Raw genomic sequence first — 6580 nt, forward strand, 5'->3', positions numbered from 1 at the left:
AAGGCTCTACAGAGATCTGTAGGGCAGACCTATTATTGATTTATATTCTCTCTTCCTCCAGAATGAATTTTAAATGGTGTAGAAAATGATCATACAGGCAGAAAAGGGAAATTAGAACTATTTTTAAAATAGATTTTTATGGAATAATGGTGACATGTAAAGAGAAGAGAGATTACACTTTTCAGCTCCTAGGTAATTAGTTAGTTAATGCAATTACATGCCAAATTTACATATGAGCTCCCTAGCAACCAAGATAACATAGAAATCTGATATATTATAGAGTTCTCTTGTCCAAAAAAAGTGATAAAAGGAAAGAATTTTTTTTCAAAGCGCTGAACTTTAGGAAAAATTCATAAATTAGGTGTTTACTTAAGAGATACCACATGAAATAATTGAAAAGAACTTCTATTATAGTTTTAAAAAACGTTCTTAAAATAGATATTTCTATTTCATCTATCTGTGGAAGCTGAAGTAATAACACTAAACTTTAATTCAATAAACTTATGAGGGTGAGAGATTAATATGGTTCTGTCTGCAAATACCTTTGGGAAATTCTTGTTTTTTATATCACAACTTGCTGTGGGGTCTTCACCAGCCTGAGCTAATCAGGAAGGATAGGCTAAGAGTCATGTAGCAATTTTCTGAACATATAGAAGTATAGTATTACATCTTCCAATTATTTTTAAACAGGACTTCTATTATTTTTATAAATAGCATCGTAGATGATGTAAAAAAAAAAAGCAACTTCACATTGTCACCCATGATCTCTTTCAGTCAAGCACACTCTTATTACAACTTCAATTTGCTAAAGGGCCAGGACCAGTAGTCCTGTGGAGTGTTTTGCCTTCTAGATTTGTCTAATTATTCAGATAATCTAGTAGAGTGTTGGAAGGATGGAAAATTAAGGGAACCAGAGCTATCTCCCATGAGTCAGGAAGACTCCAGCAGGTAGAGGTACAGAAGGTTCTAAATGCCAAATGGATTAGTCCGGGAACTAGATTTCAGGAGAGGATCCCCTCCTATGAGTTTGTGGTTAGGATTGCAGTCAGCAGAAAAAGGGTGGGAAGCTAGCAGTGGGCCAGGACTGAAGCAGAAACTAGGCTGGGAATTATTTACTGGAGCATATCTCTTAGAAAACATGAATCAGTGGCTGTGCCAACCAAGGTTTGGCTTTCAGCACTATCCTTTAAATGGGACAATTACCCCATCTGAGTGATAGTCACATTGCCGTGTTCCTGGGAAAGGAAGGAACTTCCCTCTCTGTGTTAGTGTTTGCATTTTACGGTGACTTTTTCACAAGGGGATAGATAATTCATTCAAGAGTGGTAACATACTCATCTCTGTATCTACAGTATCTGGCACAGTCCTTGGTACATTAAAGGACAGACTTTGGGGCATCCCTAACATATGATAAGTGTGGCTATTCAGAACTATCTTAGGCAGGAAACACTTCTGTAAATGACTCTACTCTAGATTCCTCCAGTTGTGCCCTTATAGTGGGGTGATGTACCTGTGGGGCTAAGGGGCATGCTCATCCAGGGCTCCATCTCCATTTCTAGACTAAGCTATATATTAATGGACCCTGGAATTCACTATACAAATGGCTCCAAATGCTTTTTGAAGGTCCCAAGCTGACCTTCTGCAGGCCTGAATTCCTGGGAGCTCCCCTAAGCCAACAGTATAGGTCTTCCTAGGCCTGGGGGCTTGGTAACAGGATGACTATTGCAGGGATTGTAGATGGAATTTGGACCAGAGGCTTAAGGTGTCCACATGTGAACTTAGGAGATGTCTTGAGATTTGGATGGAGCCAAAGTTGGAAGAGAAGTAGGACAGGCTTCAGAAAGTAGTGAGGGGAGGGTGGAGCCTAGGCCAGCTCTCCCTACACTGCCACATTCCAGCTGGGAACCCTGAGGAGTCTGAGAGTGTTGAGGTCTAACCTGGCCTTCCAGCTTGTTATTAAGAGGCATTTGTCAGGGTAGGAGACAAGGACATCCTATTTAATGGTATTTTTTCTTAATGTATAATCTTTAAGTATTTAGACAAACGGTATAGGACCTCCATGTATACTCTTGCCCCAAGTTCACAATCACTGGGGGTGAGCCTGTAGGCTTATGCTTGCTGAAGGAGGCAATCTTCAGAAATAATTGTTTATTTATTTATTTTTCTACTTTTTTCATAAGTCCTTAATATCAACTAGTCTACCTCTAGTGCTCACTGTTCCTGAGTGAGTAGAACATGAGCCTCAGAAGTCAACTAAATTCATGGGAATCCTTCACAGGTCCTATGTTCCTCTCTGAGACTGTCATTATGGGGCCATTGGTGAATCAAACCTTAGTCTAAGAAATATGAAGAAAATGGCTATTCATTTCACTCAGTTAATGTCCCTTGTAAAGGAGATATGTATCAGAAGTATAAAAAAATGTAATTTTGGGTTTTTTTGAAAGATTTTATTTATTTTATTTTGAAGAGAGAGGACGAGGGGCAGAAGGAGACAGAGAGAGAGAGAGAGAAAATGCTCAAGCAGACTCCCCATTGAGCAAGGAACCCATTGCGGGGCTCCATCTCAAGATTCTGAGATCATGACCTGAGTTGAAAGAAATCAAGAGTCAGATGCTTAAGTGACTGAACTATTCAGGTGCCCTGTTATATTGTTTTCATGTTGGCCACTACTAGAGATATATTTCAATGGTTTTGCTCTCCATTAAAAGATATAGCTAAAAGTTGACTAAAGACTGATTTTTAGGAGAAACAACTAATAGCTAATGTACATCAAACGCATGTTTAGGAAATCACATATCAGAAGAAATGCTTTCGCAAAGAAGAAGGGGGAAAATGAACATTTCTATGTTGTTAGTTAGGCTCTTATTGAGAGAGAAATGAAATATCCTTACTTTCATAAGCAACAGTTTTTTCTTTTTACATATCTCAACCATATCAGAGACACTTCCTGTAATAATTTTGTAAGGAAAAAGGACCATGTGCCAGAAAATAATATCCTTGGTTTGAAATATATTTATACAATGTAAGTGAGGTCAGAACAAAATGATTCAGAGAATGGAGGGAAAGTTTCCTTTGAAGTTTTCTGAGAATAAGAGAAACCCCACTACCCAGATGGAAGTGCCATTTGCTTTGTATTTTCCATCTTTCTCTCTTCTGCAACAAACTATTGCAGTGATCCTCAGACAGATATTTCATAGGAAGGCTCATAAGTGAAAACATCCGAACCCTGGGAACCTGATCTCCGTTACCAATTCTACATTTCCAAAAGAGCATTTAAATACATCATTGTTTGTTCCCAGTGACTAGTTAATTGCATTTTGATTTGGTAATTGCAAACAGATCCCAGTCTCTCAGCTTTTCTATAAGCATAGCAATCTTTAATATGATGGAACCATAGTTATACTCACAAATTCCCAAAGAGGTTCATATTAGATTCTCAGATGATTTTTCTGCCTTCTATTGTTAATGTTAGATCTGGATTTTTTTCCTTTGATTTATAACAATAGTCATTATTGATTCAATGTTGATTTGGTCTACTGGGAAATTGCTCAAAGATAGTGGCAGAAAAGGCCACAAAAATGCTTATATTATCACATTTCATACTATAGATTATTTACATTTTCACGCATTCCAGGCCTAGAGAAAGAATGGATATCTACAAGAAATGGAGAAGTTTTCTTGAATTGGAAAGACGGAATTATAACCTGTCTTTGAGAAATCTACTTTCTGGTCATCATATTTGTACCATCTCTAACACGAAATACAGATTATTATTAGTTGAATTAGTAGGATTCTGAGCAAAATGAAACCAATGATAAAAGTGAAGGGACTCTTCACAGTACTAAAAACAAGGAACTACTAATAACCTGCAATGACATGGACAAATCTCACAGATATTATATTCAGCAAAGAAGCTAGACATGATAGCCTACATACCATGTGATTTATTATATGAAGTTAAAGAACAGACAAAACTGATCTACACTGTTGAGATCAGATCAGTAGTTGTCTCAGGAGGTAAGGGCTGGGCATGCCTGGGGAAGAGCATGAAGGGAACTTCTGGGGTATGGAAATCCTCTGTAGTTTGACTGAGGTAGTAGTTACCCAGGTCTATACATAATAAAATGTCATCAATCATCTGTATAGTCCTAAAATTCATGCATTTTATACACTCTACTGTATGTATGTTTTCAAGTTAAGAAAAAAATGATGTTATTCAGTTATTCTCCTCTACCGAGTTTCTGTTCTATTTTCTTTTTTTAGCTTCCCTCAGTTCTTTTTCTCTCTTCTATTTCTCTTTATATCTTAAATAGAAGGTGTTGGGAGATTGAAAAATTATTTGAGTTTGTGAGAAAACAAATTGGATTTAAACATTATTGAATTTGGCTTGAATCCAAACCAAATCCAAAATTTCCTTAAGGGTAAAAGTTTAAATACATAATAAAATCAGCTAACATTTGTTTATCACTTCATAGTTTACAAAGCCTTCTCATATTCATTATCTCACTTGATCATGAAACAACACTATAAAATACATATTTAGGCCTTCATTTTATAGATGAAAAAAACCAAGCTCAGAATATTGAAATGACTTGACACAGTTCACAGTCAATCCGTGGTAGAGCCCTTGTTTAAAGTAGATGTGTGACTCTAAACTCAGGAGATCCATGAACTGGAAGAGGAAAACCAGCTTCCAACTAAGAATTCCCTTCCATTTTCAATATATATGATAAACCTCAATAGTATTCATGATACCTGTGACTACTACTGGCTTAGCATGGGCTTCCATAAAAAAATACTATAGACCAGATGGTTTAAACAGTAGACATTTATTTCTCCCAGTTCTGGGGCTAGAATGTCCAAGATCAAGGTGCTAGTAGATTCGGTGTCGAAGAAGGACCATTTTCTGGCTTACAGCTGGTTGGCTCCTTTCTGTGTCCTCACATGGTTTGAGAAAGAGAACAGAGAGAGCTATGGTCTCTCTTTCTTAAAAGGCAACTAATTCCAACATGGGGACCCCTCCCTCATGGCCTCATCAAAACCTAATTACTACCACCTCCAAAAACCATCACACTAGAGATTAGGGCGTCAACATGAAATGGGGGAAGGGGTTACAAATAATTCATAAGAGTCACAAATAGAGATAACAGATATTTCTTATCACCTTACAATTGAAAACGATATCTTGAGCTATCATTTACATACATGACGACTTTACAATCACTGCTAGATTACATGTTATTGAAACCTTCCTGCCAGTAGATGCTCATAGGAACTATCTGAGCACTTTGTGGTTCAGTCAACATGATAAATTTGAGGGTTCCCACTCTGGTGACCAAGACATCTTAGCTATTTTCCAGTATTTCATAACTCTAACTGTTGGTGGTCAATACTTGGAAGAAGGTGAATTAAAGACCACCCCAGACCTAATGTTCTCATTCTATCCTACACATTTTATTTTATTTTATTTATTTATTTATTTTTATTTTTTTTTCACATTTTATTTTTATTTTTTTAATTTATTTATTTATTTATTTATTTATTTATTTATTTATTTATTTATTCAGAGAGAGGCAGAGACACAGGCAGAGGGAGAAGCAGGCTCCATGCAGGGAGCCTGACGTGGGACTGGGTCCCAGGTCCCCAGGATCACACCCTGGGCTGCAGGTGGCGCTAAACCGCTGTGTCACCGGGGCTGCCCCACATTTTATCTTTAAAATCTAACATTTAACTTTAACTTTCATATGTATTAAATATAATGTCTAGTTATGTAGTGCATCATTAAAGGAACACGTACAACATAGTATTATATTTAAAAATATTCTGATAACTACATTTCATTATAACTAGTCTCCTTTGTTGTGATAGGCATTTTACTTTATGAATTAAAAACACTCTTCTGAGAAGGTTTCTATAGGTTTCACTAATCTGCCAAAAGGGATATAGTACAAAAAGGGTAAGAACCCCTGTTTCACACCTGTGCTTTTTCCATTATGTGATCATTTAATAATGTTTAAGAACAACAGGAACAAATTTAGGAAAAGTCTGCTTTAAAAAAGAGTAAAAATTGGGCAGCCCAGGTCCCAGGTGGCTCAGCGGTTTAGTGCCGCCTTCAGCTCAGGCCGTGATCCTGGAGACCCAGGATCGAGTCCCACATCTGGCTCCCTGCATGGAGCCTGCTTCTCCCTCTACCTGTGTCTCTGCCTCTCTCTCTCTCTCTCTCTCTCCCCCTGTGTGTCTCATGAATAAATAAAATCTTTAAAAAAAAGTAAAAATTCATTATCTATATCACTCATTTTTTCTAGTATTGCCTAACAAATAGGTGCTTTAAAAATGTTTTAAATTTTTCTTCTAGATCTCTGCAATGTAAGGATCAACCCAAGCCAAGCATATTCCATACTGATAGTTCCCTCCACTATAGTTGGAGGTGAAACCATTAGCTCATTTAAGGTTTCTTTTTTGATATGTCTAAGTGTCTAATGTCAGTCAAGGTAACTAACAAAAGCAGTGTGCTCTGCCTTCATTCAGTCTAGTCCCTTGCAAGCTGTGTTGCTATTTTCGAGAAGTGGTAAAGCATAAT

This window comes from Canis lupus, chromosome 3, assembly GCF_003254725.2.
Source record: "Canis lupus dingo isolate Sandy chromosome 3, ASM325472v2, whole genome shotgun sequence".
NCBI lineage: Eukaryota > Metazoa > Chordata > Mammalia > Carnivora > Canidae > Canis > Canis lupus.